Here is a 16,848-nt window from a genome sequence, read left to right as displayed (position 1 = left end):
CAGATGAGGCGATCGAGATGTCTACCTACGTGTTTGATTAATTTTTTTATATAACGGCTGATTATTCTGTTTCTGATATTTCAGTTTTGTGACATGTTGCATTAAAATATATCCTGCTTGGAGAATATATAAATATTTGCACTGCGTTGGCCGGGAATCGAACCCGGGTCAACTGCTTGGAAGGCAGCTATGCTCACCACTATACCACCAACGCCCTCTGATGTGTGTCCTCTAGGTTCCAGATGTTACAACGCCGAGTGCAGTGGCAATCTTGCACCGGTTCCAATCGTGCATTTGGTGTGGATACCAACATGAAAAGCTGTAGAAATTGTCTTGCAGTGGGTAAAGAACTGGGGATTGAAACCAAGGATAAAGCTGTGCAGAAGAGAAGAAATGGAAAGCAGCAGTACAAATAGTGGAAATGAGCATATGGGCAGCATCGGAAGCAAAGCAGCGAAGAGAAAGGGAGTAAATTCCATGAAATGCATAGGAGATTGATAAAAGCAGAACAAAAAGGGAAGAATTAAATTCAAAGCATGCCCCGAAAAACGTGTGAAGGTCCCACCTGTCATTTATGCTTCTAATTGGGTATCTTTACTTTCAAAGTATAGGGTTGATCCTTTGACGATCACTCTCTTGATTTACAGCAGAGACAGATAGTTGAGAAGTCTTTTCTCACATAGCTAGCACAAGCCTGCGCTTTTCCTTGCTGGCAGGGTGGAAATGACAGATTAGTCCTAGGAAGAAAAATCAAGCAATATTAGCAGAGGATGGTTTCGATCCATCGACCTCTGGGTTATGGGCCCAGCACGCTTCCGCTGCGCCACCCTGCTCCCTTGTGAAAGTGCTCTCTTTATGCAGAGGAGGAGCTTTCAGCGGAGTGGCAAGGGATTGGTGGGGCTCTCTCCTCATTTGCCTAAGCACATCGCAAGGTATGCTGGGTACAGAAAATCTTCATCTTCCCCACTCACAGTCAGTCATAACTGAAAGTGCAGACCCTCTTAGGAATTAGCCGTTTCAGGCCTTTACCAAGACAGCAGCTCTCTGTCCCTGTCCTTTCTCTGTGATCCTAGCACTAGCATACTCAGGATTTGGCTTTACCTGGGAGCCAGAGATCTACCCGGTGAGGGCTTGCCCGGTGTGAGGCTTTTGAGCGTTTGGGAGCGTTCGGGACGTGAGAGGACGCTGGACAGGAAACTATGCCAATTTGAAGTATCCAACCTTCCTGCTGCAGCGAGAGGCTCTTTCCGTGGAAATCTGCCACTTGGAGTCCTCTCAACTTGCCCTCTGATAAAACATTTTTCTGAGTCGCAGTTACATCCGATGGTTACAAGGTGGCGCTGAATTCAGGTGAGAGCACAAGTATGCACAAAATCTTGGGGACTTTTGCCAGATTTATCGGTGGATCTTGCCTATTATTTTCAGAGGCTAGATATCGCCTAGAAATGCTTTTTAAAATAGGGATGCTGGGGTTATAATGTCTGGTCGGGGCTCAGCCCTTTCATTGCCTGCCCCCAGCAAAATATTTATTATCAGCACATGTGAGTGGTGAGTGCTTTATGGAAAATAGCATATATTGGGACAATGAATGTAGCAGATGAGGCGATCGAGATGTCTACCTACGTGTTTGTTTATTTTTTTATATAACGGCTGATTATTCTGTTTCTGATATTTCAGTTTTGTGACATGTTGCATTAAAATATATCCTGCTTGGAGAATATATAAATATTTGCACTGCGTTGGCCGGGAATCAAACCCGGGTCAACTGCTTGGAAGGCAGCTATGCTCACCACTATACCACCAACGCCCTCTGATGTGTGTCCTCTAGGTTCCAGATGTTACAACGCCGAGTGCAGTGGCAATCTTGCACCGGTTCCAATGGTGCATTTGGTGTGGATACCAACATGAAAAGCTGTAGAAATTGTCTTGCAGAGGGTAAAGAACTGGGGATTGAAACCAAGGATAAAGCTGTGCAGAAGAGAAGAAATGGAAAGCAGCAGTACAAATAGTGGAAATGAGCATATGGGCAGCATCGGAAGCAAAGCAGCGAAGAGAAAGGGAGTAAATTCCATGAAATGCATAGGAGATTGATAAAAGCAGAACAAAAAGGGAAGAATTAAATTCAAAGCATGCCCCGAAAAACGTGTGAAGGTCCCACCTGTCATTTATGCTTCTAATTGGGTATCTTTACTTTCAAAGTATAGGGTTGATCCTTTGACGATCACTCTCTTGATTTACAGCAGAGACAGATAGTTGAGAAGTCTTTTCTCACATAGCTAGCACAAGCCTGCGCTTTTCCTTGCTGGCAGGGTGGAAATGACAGATTAGTCCTAGGAAGAAAAATCAAGCAATATTAGCAGAGGATGGTTTCGATCCATCGACCTCTGGGTTATGGGCCCAGCACGCTTCCGCTGCGCCACTCTGCTCCCTTGTGAAAGTGCTCTCTTTATGCAGAGGAGGAGCTTTCAGCGGAGTGGCAAGGGATTGGTGGGGCTCTCTCCTCATTTGCCTAAGCACATCGCAAGGTATGCTGGGTACAGAAAATCTTCATCTTCCCCACTCACAGTCAGTCATAACTGAAAGTGCAGACCCTCTTAGGAATTAGCCGTTTCAGGCCTTTACCAAGACAGCAGCTCTCTGTCCCTGTCCTTTCTCTGTGATCCTAGCACTAGCATACTCAGGATTTGGCTTTACCTGGGAGCCAGAGATCTACCCGGTGAGGGCTTGCCCGGTGTGAGGCTTTTGAGCGTTTGGGAGCGTTCGGGACGTGAGAGGACAGATGTTACAACGCCGAGTGCAGTGGCAATCTTGCACCGGTTCCAATGGTGCATTTGGTGTGGATACCAACATGAAAAGCAGTAGAAATTGTCTTGCAGAGGGTAAAGAACTGGGGATTGAAACCAAGGATAAAGCTGTGCAGAAGAGAAGAAATGGAAAGCAGCAGTACAAATAGTGGAAATGGTCATATGGGCAGCATCGGAAGCAAAGCAGCGAAGAGAAAGGGAGTAAATTCCATGAAATGCATAGGAGATTGATAAAAGCAGAACAAAAAGGGAAGAATTAAATTCAAAGCATGCCCCGAAACACGTGTGAAGGTCCCACCTGTCATTTATGCTTCTAATTGGGTATCTTTACTTTCAAAGTATAGGGTTGATCCTTTGACGATCACTCTCTTGATTTACAGCAGAGACAGATAGTTGAGAAGTCTTTTCTCACATAGCTAGCACAAGCCTGCGCTTTTCCTTGCTGGCAGGGTGGAAATGACAGATTAGTCCTAGGAAGAAAAATCAAGCAATATTAGCAGAGGATGGTTTCGATCCATCGACCTCTGGGTTATGGGCCCAGCACGCTTCCGCTGCGCCACTCTGCTCCCTTGTGAAAGTGCTCTCTTTATGCAGAGGAGGAGCTTTCAGCGGAGTGGCAAGGGATTGGTGGGGCTCTCTCCTCATTTGCCTAAGCACATCGCAAGGTATGCTGGGTACAGAAAATCTTCATCTTCCCCACTCACAGTCAGTCATAACTGAAAGTGCAGACCCTCTTAGGAATTAGCCGTTTCAGGCCTTTACCAAGACAGCAGCTCTCTGTCCCTGTCCTTTCTCTGTGATCCTAGCACTAGCATACTCAGGATTTGGCTTTACCTGGGAGCCAGAGATCTACCCGGTGAGGGCTTGCCCGGTGTGAGGCTTTTGAGCGTTTGGGAGCGTTCGGGACGTGAGAGGACGCTGGACAGGAAACTATGCCAATTTGAAGTATCCAACCTTCCTGCTGCAGTGAGAGGCTCTTTCCGTGGAAATCTGCCACTTGGAGTCCTCTCAACTTGCCCTCTGATAAAACATTTTTCTGAGCCGCAGTTACATCCGATGGTTACAAGGTGGCGCTGCATTCAGGTGAGAACACAAGTATGCACAAAATCTTGGGGACTTTTGCCAGATTTATCGGTGGATCTTGCCTATTATTTTCAGAGGCTAGATATCGCCTAGAAATGCTTTTTAACATAGGGATGCTGGGGTTATAATTTCTGGTCGGGGCGCAGCCCTTTCATTGCCTGCCCCCAGCAAAATATTTATTATCAGCACATGTGAGTGGTGAGTGCTTTATGGAAAATAGCATATATTGGGACAATGAATGTAGCAGATGAGGCGATCGAGATGTCTACCTACGTGTTTGATTAATTTTTTTATATAACGGCTGATTATTCTGTTTCTGATATTTCAGTTTTGTGACATGTTGCATTAAAATATATCCTGCTTGGAGAATATATAAATATTTGCACTGCGTTGGCCGGGAATCGAACCCGGGTCAACTGCTTGGAAGGCAGCTATGCTCACCACTATACCACCAACGCCCTCTGATGTGTGTCCTCTAGGTTCCAGATGTTACAACGCCGAGTGCAGTGGCAATCTTGCACCGGTTCCAATCGTGCATTTGGTGTGGATACCAACATGAAAAGCTGTAGAAATTGTCTTGCAGTGGGTAAAGAACTGGGGATTGAAACCAAGGATAAAGCTGTGCAGAAGAGAAGAAATGGAAAGCAGCAGTACAAATAGTGGAAATGAGCATATGGGCAGCATCGGAAGCAAAGCAGCGAAGAGAAAGGGAGTAAATTCCATGAAATGCATAGGAGATTGATAAAAGCAGAACAAAAAGGGAAGAATTAAATTCAAAGCATGCCCCGAAAAACGTGTGAAGGTCCCACCTGTCATTTATGCTTCTAATTGGGTATCTTTACTTTCAAAGTATAGGGTTGATCCTTTGACGATCACTCTCTTGATTTACAGCAGAGACAGATAGTTGAGAAGTCTTTTCTCACATAGCTAGCACAAGCCTGCGCTTTTCCTTGCTGGCAGGGTGGAAATGACAGATTAGTCCTAGGAAGAAAAATCAAGCAATATTAGCAGAGGATGGTTTCGATCCATCGACCTCTGGGTTATGGGCCCAGCACGCTTCCGCTGCGCCACTCTGCTCCCTTGTGAAAGTGCTCTCTTTATGCAGAGGAGGAGCTTTCAGCGGAGTGGCAAGGGATTGGTGGGGCTCTCTCCTCATTTGCCTAAGAACATCGCAAGGTATGCTGGGTACAGAAAATCTTCATCTTCCCCACTCACAGTCAGTCATAACTGAAAGTGCAGACCCTCTTAGGAATTAGCCGTTTCAGGCCTTTACCAAGACAGCAGCTCTCTGTCCCTGTCCTTTCTCTGTGATCCTAGCACTAGCATACTCAGGATTTGGCTTTACCTGGGAGCCAGAGATCTACCCGGTGAGGGCTTGCCCGGTGTGAGGCTTTTGAGCGTTTGGGAGCGTTCGGGACGTGAGAGGACGCTGGACAGGAAACTATGCCAATTTGAAGTATCCAACCTTCCTGCTGCAGCGAGAGGCTCTTTCCGTGGAAATCTGCCACTTGGAGTCATCTCAACTTGCCCTCTGATAAAACATTTTTCTGAGTCGCAGTTACATCCGATGGTTACAAGGTGGCGCTGCATTCAGGTGAGAGCACAAGTATGCACAAAATCTTGGGGACTTTTGCCAGATTTATCGGTGGATCTTGCCTATTATTTTCAGAGGCTAGATATCGCCTAGAAATGCTTTTTAAAATAGGGATGCTGGGGTTATAATGTCTGGTCGGGGCTCAGCCCTTTCATTGCCTGCCCCCAGCAAAATATTTATTATCAGCACATGTGAGTGGTGAGTGCTTTATGGAAAATAGCATATATTGGGACAATGAATGTAGCAGATGAGGCGATCGAGATGTCTACCTACGTGTTTGTTTATTTTTTTATATAACGGCTGATTATTCTGTTTCTGATATTTCAGTTTTGTGACATGTTGCATTAAAATATATCCTGCTTGGAGAATATATAAATATTTGCACTGCGTTGGCCGGGAATCAAACCCGGGTCAACTGCTTGGAAGGCAGCTATGCTCACCACTATACCACCAACGCCCTCTGATGTGTGTCCTCTAGGTTCCAGATGTTACAACGCCGAGTGCAGTGGCAATCTTGCACCGGTTCCAATGGTGCATTTGGTGTGGATACCAACATGAAAAGCTGTAGAAATTGTCTTGCAGAGGGTAAAGAACTGGGGATTGAAACCAAGGATAAAGCTGTGCAGAAGAGAAGAAATGGAAAGCAGCAGTACAAATAGTGGAAATGAGCATATGGGCAGCATCGGAAGCAAAGCAGCGAAGAGAAAGGGAGTAAATTCCATGAAATGCATAGGAGATTGATAAAAGCAGAACAAAAAGGGAAGAATTAAATTCAAAGCATGCCCCGAAAAACGTGTGAAGGTCCCACCTGTCATTTATGCTTCTAATTGGGTATCTTTACTTTCAAAGTATAGGGTTGATCCTTTGACGATCACTCTCTTGATTTACAGCAGAGACAGATAGTTGAGAAGTCTTTTCTCACATAGCTAGCACAAGCCTGCGCTTTTCCTTGCTGGCAGGGTGGAAATGACAGATTAGTCCTAGGAAGAAAAATCAAGCAATATTAGCAGAGGATGGTTTCGATCCATCGACCTCTGGGTTATGGGCCCAGCACGCTTCCGCTGCGCCACTCTGCTCCCTTGTGAAAGTGCTCTCTTTATGCAGAGGAGGAGCTTTCAGCGGAGTGGCAAGGGATTGGTGGGGCTCTCTCCTCATTTGCCTAAGCACATCGCAAGGTATGCTGGGTACAGAAAATCTTCATCTTCCCCACTCACAGTCAGTCATAACTGAAAGTGCAGACCCTCTTAGGAATTAGCCGTTTCAGGCCTTTACCAAGACAGCAGCTCTCTGTCCCTGTCCTTTCTCTGTGATCCTAGCACTAGCATACTCAGGATTTGGCTTTACCTGGGAGCCAGAGATCTACCCGGTGAGGGCTTGCCCGGTGTGAGGCTTTTGAGCGTTTGGGAGCGTTCGGGACGTGAGAGGACAGATGTTACAACGCCGAGTGCAGTGGCAATCTTGCACCGGTTCCAATGGTGCATTTGGTGTGGATACCAACATGAAAAGCAGTAGAAATTGTCTTGCAGAGGGTAAAGAACTGGGGATTGAAACCAAGGATAAAGCTGTGCAGAAGAGAAGAAATGGAAAGCAGCAGTACAAATAGTGGAAATGGTCATATGGGCAGCATCGGAAGCAAAGCAGCGAAGAGAAAGGGAGTAAATTCCATGAAATGCATAGGAGATTGATAAAAGCAGAACAAAAAGGGAAGAATTAAATTCAAAGCATGCCCCGAAACACGTGTGAAGGTCCCACCTGTCATTTATGCTTCTAATTGGGTATCTTTACTTTCAAAGTATAGGGTTGATCCTTTGACGATCACTCTCTTGATTTACAGCAGAGACAGATAGTTGAGAAGTCTTTTCTCACATAGCTAGCACAAGCCTGCGCTTTTCCTTGCTGGCAGGGTGGAAATGACAGATTAGTCCTAGGAAGAAAAATCAAGCAATATTAGCAGAGGATGGTTTCGATCCATCGACCTCTGGGTTATGGGCCCAGCACGCTTCCGCTGCGCCACTCTGCTCCCTTGTGAAAGTGCTCTCTTTATGCAGAGGAGGAGCTTTCAGCGGAGTGGCAAGGGATTGGTGGGGCTCTCTCCTCATTTGCCTAAGCACATCGCAAGGTATGCTGGGTACAGAAAATCTTCATCTTCCCCACTCACAGTCAGTCATAACTGAAAGTGCAGACCCTCTTAGGAATTAGCCGTTTCAGGCCTTTACCAAGACAGCAGCTCTCTGTCCCTGTCCTTTCTCTGTGATCCTAGCACTAGCATACTCAGGATTTGGCTTTACCTGGGAGCCAGAGATCTACCCGGTGAGGGCTTGCCCGGTGTGAGGCTTTTGAGCGTTTGGGAGCGTTCGGGACGTGAGAGGACGCTGGACAGGAAACTATGCCAATTTGAAGTATCCAACCTTCCTGCTGCAGTGAGAGGCTCTTTCCGTGGAAATCTGCCACTTGGAGTCCTCTCAACTTGCCCTCTGATAAAACATTTTTCTGAGCCGCAGTTACATCCGATGGTTACAAGGTGGCGCTGCATTCAGGTGAGAACACAAGTATGCACAAAATCTTGGGGACTTTTGCCAGATTTATCGGTGGATCTTGCCTATTATTTTCAGAGGCTAGATATCGCCTAGAAATGCTTTTTAACATAGGGATGCTGGGGTTATAATTTCTGGTCGGGGCGCAGCCCTTTCATTGCCTGCCCCCAGCAAAATATTTATTATCAGCACATGTGAGTGGTGAGTGCTTTATGGAAAATAGCATATATTGGGACAATGAATGTAGCAGATGAGGCGATCGAGATGTCTACCTACGTGTTTGATTAATTTTTTTATATAACGGCTGATTATTCTGTTTCTGATATTTCAGTTTTGTGACATGTTGCATTAAAATATATCCTGCTTGGAGAATATATAAATATTTGCACTGCGTTGGCCGGGAATCGAACCCGGGTCAACTGCTTGGAAGGCAGCTATGCTCACCACTATACCACCAACGCCCTCTGATGTGTGTCCTCTAGGTTCCAGATGTTACAACGCCGAGTGCAGTGGCAATCTTGCACCGGTTCCAATCGTGCATTTGGTGTGGATACCAACATGAAAAGCTGTAGAAATTGTCTTGCAGTGGGTAAAGAACTGGGGATTGAAACCAAGGATAAAGCTGTGCAGAAGAGAAGAAATGGAAAGCAGCAGTACAAATAGTGGAAATGAGCATATGGGCAGCATCGGAAGCAAAGCAGCGAAGAGAAAGGGAGTAAATTCCATGAAATGCATAGGAGATTGATAAAAGCAGAACAAAAAGGGAAGAATTAAATTCAAAGCATGCCCCGAAAAACGTGTGAAGGTCCCACCTGTCATTTATGCTTCTAATTGGGTATCTTTACTTTCAAAGTATAGGGTTGATCCTTTGACGATCACTCTCTTGATTTACAGCAGAGACAGATAGTTGAGAAGTCTTTTCTCACATAGCTAGCACAAGCCTGCGCTTTTCCTTGCTGGCAGGGTGGAAATGACAGATTAGTCCTAGGAAGAAAAATCAAGCAATATTAGCAGAGGATGGTTTCGATCCATCGACCTCTGGGTTATGGGCCCAGCACGCTTCCGCTGCGCCACCCTGCTCCCTTGTGAAAGTGCTCTCTTTATGCAGAGGAGGAGCTTTCAGCGGAGTGGCAAGGGATTGGTGGGGCTCTCTCCTCATTTGCCTAAGCACATCGCAAGGTATGCTGGGTACAGAAAATCTTCATCTTCCCCACTCACAGTCAGTCATAACTGAAAGTGCAGACCCTCTTAGGAATTAGCCGTTTCAGGCCTTTACCAAGACAGCAGCTCTCTGTCCCTGTCCTTTCTCTGTGATCCTAGCACTAGCATACTCAGGATTTGGCTTTACCTGGGAGCCAGAGATCTACCCGGTGAGGGCTTGCCCGGTGTGAGGCTTTTGAGCGTTTGGGAGCGTTCGGGACGTGAGAGGACGCTGGACAGGAAACTATGCCAATTTGAAGTATCCAACCTTCCTGCTGCAGCGAGAGGCTCTTTCCGTGGAAATCTGCCACTTGGAGTCCTCTCAACTTGCCCTCTGATAAAACATTTTTCTGAGTCGCAGTTACATCCGATGGTTACAAGGTGGCGCTGAATTCAGGTGAGAGCACAAGTATGCACAAAATCTTGGGGACTTTTGCCAGATTTATCGGTGGATCTTGCCTATTATTTTCAGAGGCTAGATATCGCCTAGAAATGCTTTTTAAAATAGGGATGCTGGGGTTATAATGTCTGGTCGGGGCTCAGCCCTTTCATTGCCTGCCCCCAGCAAAATATTTATTATCAGCACATGTGAGTGGTGAGTGCTTTATGGAAAATAGCATATATTGGGACAATGAATGTAGCAGATGAGGCGATCGAGATGTCTACCTACGTGTTTGTTTATTTTTTTATATAACGGCTGATTATTCTGTTTCTGATATTTCAGTTTTGTGACATGTTGCATTAAAATATATCCTGCTTGGAGAATATATAAATATTTGCACTGCGTTGGCCGGGAATCAAACCCGGGTCAACTGCTTGGAAGGCAGCTATGCTCACCACTATACCACCAACGCCCTCTGATGTGTGTCCTCTAGGTTCCAGATGTTACAACGCCGAGTGCAGTGGCAATCTTGCACCGGTTCCAATGGTGCATTTGGTGTGGATACCAACATGAAAAGCTGTAGAAATTGTCTTGCAGAGGGTAAAGAACTGGGGATTGAAACCAAGGATAAAGCTGTGCAGAAGAGAAGAAATGGAAAGCAGCAGTACAAATAGTGGAAATGAGCATATGGGCAGCATCGGAAGCAAAGCAGCGAAGAGAAAGGGAGTAAATTCCATGAAATGCATAGGAGATTGATAAAAGCAGAACAAAAAGGGAAGAATTAAATTCAAAGCATGCCCCGAAAAACGTGTGAAGGTCCCACCTGTCATTTATGCTTCTAATTGGGTATCTTTACTTTCAAAGTATAGGGTTGATCCTTTGACGATCACTCTCTTGATTTACAGCAGAGACAGATAGTTGAGAAGTCTTTTCTCACATAGCTAGCACAAGCCTGCGCTTTTCCTTGCTGGCAGGGTGGAAATGACAGATTAGTCCTAGGAAGAAAAATCAAGCAATATTAGCAGAGGATGGTTTCGATCCATCGACCTCTGGGTTATGGGCCCAGCACGCTTCCGCTGCGCCACTCTGCTCCCTTGTGAAAGTGCTCTCTTTATGCAGAGGAGGAGCTTTCAGCGGAGTGGCAAGGGATTGGTGGGGCTCTCTCCTCATTTGCCTAAGCACATCGCAAGGTATGCTGGGTACAGAAAATCTTCATCTTCCCCACTCACAGTCAGTCATAACTGAAAGTGCAGACCCTCTTAGGAATTAGCCGTTTCAGGCCTTTACCAAGACAGCAGCTCTCTGTCCCTGTCCTTTCTCTGTGATCCTAGCACTAGCATACTCAGGATTTGGCTTTACCTGGGAGCCAGAGATCTACCCGGTGAGGGCTTGCCCGGTGTGAGGCTTTTGAGCGTTTGGGAGCGTTCGGGACGTGAGAGGACAGATGTTACAACGCCGAGTGCAGTGGCAATCTTGCACCGGTTCCAATGGTGCATTTGGTGTGGATACCAACATGAAAAGCAGTAGAAATTGTCTTGCAGAGGGTAAAGAACTGGGGATTGAAACCAAGGATAAAGCTGTGCAGAAGAGAAGAAATGGAAAGCAGCAGTACAAATAGTGGAAATGGTCATATGGGCAGCATCGGAAGCAAAGCAGCGAAGAGAAAGGGAGTAAATTCCATGAAATGCATAGGAGATTGATAAAAGCAGAACAAAAAGGGAAGAATTAAATTCAAAGCATGCCCCGAAACACGTGTGAAGGTCCCACCTGTCATTTATGCTTCTAATTGGGTATCTTTACTTTCAAAGTATAGGGTTGATCCTTTGACGATCACTCTCTTGATTTACAGCAGAGACAGATAGTTGAGAAGTCTTTTCTCACATAGCTAGCACAAGCCTGCGCTTTTCCTTGCTGGCAGGGTGGAAATGACAGATTAGTCCTAGGAAGAAAAATCAAGCAATATTAGCAGAGGATGGTTTCGATCCATCGACCTCTGGGTTATGGGCCCAGCACGCTTCCGCTGCGCCACTCTGCTCCCTTGTGAAAGTGCTCTCTTTATGCAGAGGAGGAGCTTTCAGCGGAGTGGCAAGGGATTGGTGGGGCTCTCTCCTCATTTGCCTAAGCACATCGCAAGGTATGCTGGGTACAGAAAATCTTCATCTTCCCCACTCACAGTCAGTCATAACTGAAAGTGCAGACCCTCTTAGGAATTAGCCGTTTCAGGCCTTTACCAAGACAGCAGCTCTCTGTCCCTGTCCTTTCTCTGTGATCCTAGCACTAGCATACTCAGGATTTGGCTTTACCTGGGAGCCAGAGATCTACCCGGTGAGGGCTTGCCCGGTGTGAGGCTTTTGAGCGTTTGGGAGCGTTCGGGACGTGAGAGGACGCTGGACAGGAAACTATGCCAATTTGAAGTATCCAACCTTCCTGCTGCAGTGAGAGGCTCTTTCCGTGGAAATCTGCCACTTGGAGTCCTCTCAACTTGCCCTCTGATAAAACATTTTTCTGAGCCGCAGTTACATCCGATGGTTACAAGGTGGCGCTGCATTCAGGTGAGAACACAAGTATGCACAAAATCTTGGGGACTTTTGCCAGATTTATCGGTGGATCTTGCCTATTATTTTCAGAGGCTAGATATCGCCTAGAAATGCTTTTTAACATAGGGATGCTGGGGTTATAATTTCTGGTCGGGGCGCAGCCCTTTCATTGCCTGCCCCCAGCAAAATATTTATTATCAGCACATGTGAGTGGTGAGTGCTTTATGGAAAATAGCATATATTGGGACAATGAATGTAGCAGATGAGGCGATCGAGATGTCTACCTACGTGTTTGATTAATTTTTTTATATAACGGCTGATTATTCTGTTTCTGATATTTCAGTTTTGTGACATGTTGCATTAAAATATATCCTGCTTGGAGAATATATAAATATTTGCACTGCGTTGGCCGGGAATCGAACCCGGGTCAACTGCTTGGAAGGCAGCTATGCTCACCACTATACCACCAACGCCCTCTGATGTGTGTCCTCTAGGTTCCAGATGTTACAACGCCGAGTGCAGTGGCAATCTTGCACCGGTTCCAATCGTGCATTTGGTGTGGATACCAACATGAAAAGCTGTAGAAATTGTCTTGCAGTGGGTAAAGAACTGGGGATTGAAACCAAGGATAAAGCTGTGCAGAAGAGAAGAAATGGAAAGCAGCAGTACAAATAGTGGAAATGAGCATATGGGCAGCATCGGAAGCAAAGCAGCGAAGAGAAAGGGAGTAAATTCCATGAAATGCATAGGAGATTGATAAAAGCAGAACAAAAAGGGAAGAATTAAATTCAAAGCATGCCCCGAAAAACGTGTGAAGGTCCCACCTGTCATTTATGCTTCTAATTGGGTATCTTTACTTTCAAAGTATAGGGTTGATCCTTTGACGATCACTCTCTTGATTTACAGCAGAGACAGATAGTTGAGAAGTCTTTTCTCACATAGCTAGCACAAGCCTGCGCTTTTCCTTGCTGGCAGGGTGGAAATGACAGATTAGTCCTAGGAAGAAAAATCAAGCAATATTAGCAGAGGATGGTTTCGATCCATCGACCTCTGGGTTATGGGCCCAGCACGCTTCCGCTGCGCCACTCTGCTCCCTTGTGAAAGTGCTCTCTTTATGCAGAGGAGGAGCTTTCAGCGGAGTGGCAAGGGATTGGTGGGGCTCTCTCCTCATTTGCCTAAGAACATCGCAAGGTATGCTGGGTACAGAAAATCTTCATCTTCCCCACTCACAGTCAGTCATAACTGAAAGTGCAGACCCTCTTAGGAATTAGCCGTTTCAGGCCTTTACCAAGACAGCAGCTCTCTGTCCCTGTCCTTTCTCTGTGATCCTAGCACTAGCATACTCAGGATTTGGCTTTACCTGGGAGCCAGAGATCTACCCGGTGAGGGCTTGCCCGGTGTGAGGCTTTTGAGCGTTTGGGAGCGTTCGGGACGTGAGAGGACGCTGGACAGGAAACTATGCCAATTTGAAGTATCCAACCTTCCTGCTGCAGTGAGAGGCTCTTTCCGTGGAAATCTGCCACTTGGAGTCCTCTCAACTTGCCCTCTGATAAAACATTTTTCTGAGCCGCAGTTACATCCGATGGTTACAAGGTGGCGCTGCATTCAGGTGAGAACACAAGTATGCACAAAATCTTGGGGACTTTTGCCAGATTTATCGGTGGATCTTGCCTATTATTTTCAGAGGCTAGATATCGCCTAGAAATGCTTTTTAACATAGGGATGCTGGGGTTATAATTTCTGGTCGGGGCTCAGCCCTTTCATTGCCTGCCCCCAGCAAAATATTTATTATCAGCACATGTGAGTGGTGAGTGCTTTATGGAAAATAGCATATATTGGGACAATGAATGTAGCAGATGAGGCGATCGAGATGTCTACCTACGTGTTTGATTATTTTTTTATATAACGGCTGATTATTCTGTTTCTGATATTTCAGTTTTGTGACATGTTGCATTAAAATATATCCTGCTTGGAGAATATATAAATATTTGCACTGCGTTGGCCGGGAATCGAACCCGGGTCAACTGCTTGGAAGGCAGCTATGCTCACCACTATACCACCAACGCCCTCTGATGTGTGTCCTCTAGGTTCCAGATGTTACAACGCCGAGTGCAGTGGCAATCTTGCACCGGTTCCAATCGTGCATTTGGTGTGGATACCAACATGAAAAGCTGTAGAAATTGTCTTGCAGAGGGTAAAGAACTGGGGATTGAAACCAAGGATAAAGCTGTGCAGAAGAGAAGAAATGGAAAGCAGCAGTACAAATAGTGGAAATGAGCATATGGGCAGCATCGGAAGCAAAGCAGCGAAGAGAAAGGGAGTAAATTCCATGAAATGCATAGGAGATTGATAAAAGCAGAACAAAAAGGGAAGAATGAAATTCAAAGCATGCCCCGAAAAACGTGTGAAGGTCCCACCTGTCATTTATGCTTCTAATTGGGTATCTTTACTTTCAAAGTATAGGGTTGATCCTTTGACGATCACTCTCTTGATTTACAGCAGAGACAGATAGTTGAGAAGTCTTTTCTCACATAGCTAGCACAAGCCTGCGCTTTTCCTTGCTGGCAGGGTGGAAATGACAGATTAGTCCTAGGAAGAAAAATCAAGCAATATTAGCAGAGGATGGTTTCGATCCATCGACCTCTGGGTTATGGGCCCAGCACGCTTCCGCTGCGCCACTCTGCTCCCTTGTGAAAGTGCTCTCTTTATGCAGAGGAGGAGCTTTCAGCGGAGTGGCAAGGGATTGGTGGGGCTCTCTCCTCATTTGCCTAAGCACATCGCAAGGTATGCTGGGTACAGAAAATCTTCATCTTCCCCACTCACAGTCAGTCATAACTGAAAGTGCAGACCCTCTTAGGAATTAGCCGTTTCAGGCCTTTACCAAGACAGCAGCTCTCTGTCCCTGTCCTTTCTCTGTGATCCTAGCACTAGCATACTCAGGATTTGGCTTTACCTGGGAGCCAGAGATCTACCCGGTGAGGGCTTGCCCGGTGTGAGGCTTTTGAGCGTTTGGGAGCGTTCGGGACGTGAGAGGACGCTGGACAGGAAACTATGCCAATTTGAAGTATCCAACCTTCCTGCTGCAGTGAGAGGCTCTTTCCGTGGAAATCTGCCACTTGGAGTCCTCTCAACTTGCCCTCTGATAAAACATTTTTCTGAGCCGCAGTTACATCCGATGGTTACAAGGTGGCGCTGCATTCAGGTGAGAACACAAGTATGCACAAAATCTTGGGGACTTTTGCCAGATTTATCGGTGGATCTTGCCTATTATTTTCAGAGGCTAGATATCGCCTAGAAATGCTTTTTAACATAGGGATGCTGGGGTTATAATTTCTGGTCGGGGCGCAGCCCTTTCATTGCCTGCCCCCAGCAAAATATTTATTATCAGCACATGTGAGTGGTGAGTGCTTTATGGAAAATAGCATATATTGGGACAATGAATGTAGCAGATGAGGCGATCGAGATGTCTACCTACGTGTTTGATTATTTTTTTATATAACGGCTGATTATTCTGTTTCTGATATTTCAGTTTTGTGACATGTTGCATTAAAATATATCCTGCTTGGAGAATATATAAATATTTGCACTGCGTTGGCCGGGAATCGAACCCGGGTCAACTGCTTGGAAGGCAGCTATGCTCACCACTATACCACCAACGCCCTCTGATGTGTGTCCTCTAGGTTCCAGATGTTACAACGCCGAGTGCAGTGGCAATCTTGCACCGGTTCCAATCGTGCATTTGGTGTGGATACCAACATGAAAAGCTGTAGAAATTGTCTTGCAGTGGGTAAAGAACTGGGGATTGAAACCAAGGATAAAGCTGTGCAGAAGAGAAGAAATGGAAAGCAGCAGTACAAATAGTGGAAATGAGCATATGGGCAGCATCGGAAGCAAAGCAGCGAAGAGAAAGGGAGTAAATTCCATGAAATGCATAGGAGATTGATAAAAGCAGAACAAAAAGGGAAGAATTAAATTCAAAGCATGCCCCGAAAAACGTGTGAAGGTCCCACCTGTCATTTATGCTTCTAATTGGGTATCTTTACTTTCAAAGTATAGGGTTGATCCTTTGACGATCACTCTCTTGATTTACAGCAGAGACAGATAGTTGAGAAGTCTTTTCTCACATAGCTAGCACAAGCCTGCGCTTTTCCTTGCTGGCAGGGTGGAAATGACAGATTAGTCCTAGGAAGAAAAATCAAGCAATATTAGCAGAGGATGGTTTCGATCCATCGACCTCTGGGTTATGGGCCCAGCACGCTTCCGCTGCGCCACTCTGCTCCCTTGTGAAAGTGCTCTCTTTATGCAGAGGAGGAGCTTTCAGCGGAGTGGCAAGGGATTGGTGGGGCTCTCTCCTCATTTGCCTAAGCACATCGCAAGGTATGCTGGGTACAGAAAATCTTCATCTTCCCCACTCACAGTCAGTCATAACTGAAAGTGCAGACCCTCTTAGGAATTAGCCGTTTCAGGCCTTTACCAAGACAGCAGCTCTCTGTCCCTGTCCTTTCTCTGTGATCCTAGCACTAGCATACTCAGGATTTGGCTTTACCTGGGAGCCAGAGATCTACCCGGTGAGGGCTTGCCCGGTGTGAGGCTTTTGAGCGTTTGGGAGCGTTCGGGACGTGAGAGGACGCTGGACAGGAAACTATGCCAATTTGAAGTATCCAACCTTCCTGCTGCAGCGAGAGGCTCTTTCCGTGGAAATCTGCCACTTGGA

At 46.1% G+C, this 16,848-nt stretch overlaps 9 non-coding genes across 9 annotated transcripts; all 9 read right to left on the bottom strand.

Annotated features, from left to right (window-relative positions):
* Positions 1-142: 142 nt before the first annotated feature.
* TRNAG-UCC (transfer RNA glycine (anticodon UCC)) lies at positions 143-214 on the bottom strand. Its single transcript has one exon. It is a non-coding gene; the product is annotated as a tRNA-Gly (tRNA).
* A 1,521-nt stretch (positions 215-1,735) lies between these two features.
* TRNAG-UCC (transfer RNA glycine (anticodon UCC)) lies at positions 1,736-1,807 on the bottom strand. The gene has a single exon. It is a non-coding gene; the product is annotated as a tRNA-Gly (tRNA).
* A 2,466-nt stretch (positions 1,808-4,273) lies between these two features.
* On the bottom strand, positions 4,274-4,345 carry TRNAG-UCC (transfer RNA glycine (anticodon UCC)). The gene has a single exon. It is a non-coding gene; the product is annotated as a tRNA-Gly (tRNA).
* A 1,521-nt stretch (positions 4,346-5,866) lies between these two features.
* Positions 5,867-5,938, bottom strand: TRNAG-UCC (transfer RNA glycine (anticodon UCC)). Its single transcript has one exon. It is a non-coding gene; the product is annotated as a tRNA-Gly (tRNA).
* Positions 5,939-8,404: 2,466 nt separating this feature from the next.
* On the bottom strand, positions 8,405-8,476 carry TRNAG-UCC (transfer RNA glycine (anticodon UCC)). The gene has a single exon. It is a non-coding gene; the product is annotated as a tRNA-Gly (tRNA).
* Positions 8,477-9,997: 1,521 nt separating this feature from the next.
* On the bottom strand, positions 9,998-10,069 carry TRNAG-UCC (transfer RNA glycine (anticodon UCC)). The gene has a single exon. It is a non-coding gene; the product is annotated as a tRNA-Gly (tRNA).
* Positions 10,070-12,535: 2,466 nt separating this feature from the next.
* TRNAG-UCC (transfer RNA glycine (anticodon UCC)) lies at positions 12,536-12,607 on the bottom strand. The gene has a single exon. It is a non-coding gene; the product is annotated as a tRNA-Gly (tRNA).
* Positions 12,608-14,128: 1,521 nt separating this feature from the next.
* On the bottom strand, positions 14,129-14,200 carry TRNAG-UCC (transfer RNA glycine (anticodon UCC)). Its single transcript has one exon. It is a non-coding gene; the product is annotated as a tRNA-Gly (tRNA).
* A 1,521-nt stretch (positions 14,201-15,721) lies between these two features.
* On the bottom strand, positions 15,722-15,793 carry TRNAG-UCC (transfer RNA glycine (anticodon UCC)). Its single transcript has one exon. It is a non-coding gene; the product is annotated as a tRNA-Gly (tRNA).
* Positions 15,794-16,848: the final 1,055 nt, after the last annotated feature.

The sequence above is a fragment of the Triturus cristatus genome, chromosome 11 (assembly GCF_964204655.1).
Source record: "Triturus cristatus chromosome 11, aTriCri1.1, whole genome shotgun sequence".
NCBI lineage: Eukaryota > Metazoa > Chordata > Amphibia > Caudata > Salamandridae > Triturus > Triturus cristatus.
Note: the sequence above shows the minus strand (reverse complement) of the source record. Positions and strands in the feature narration are given on the sequence as shown.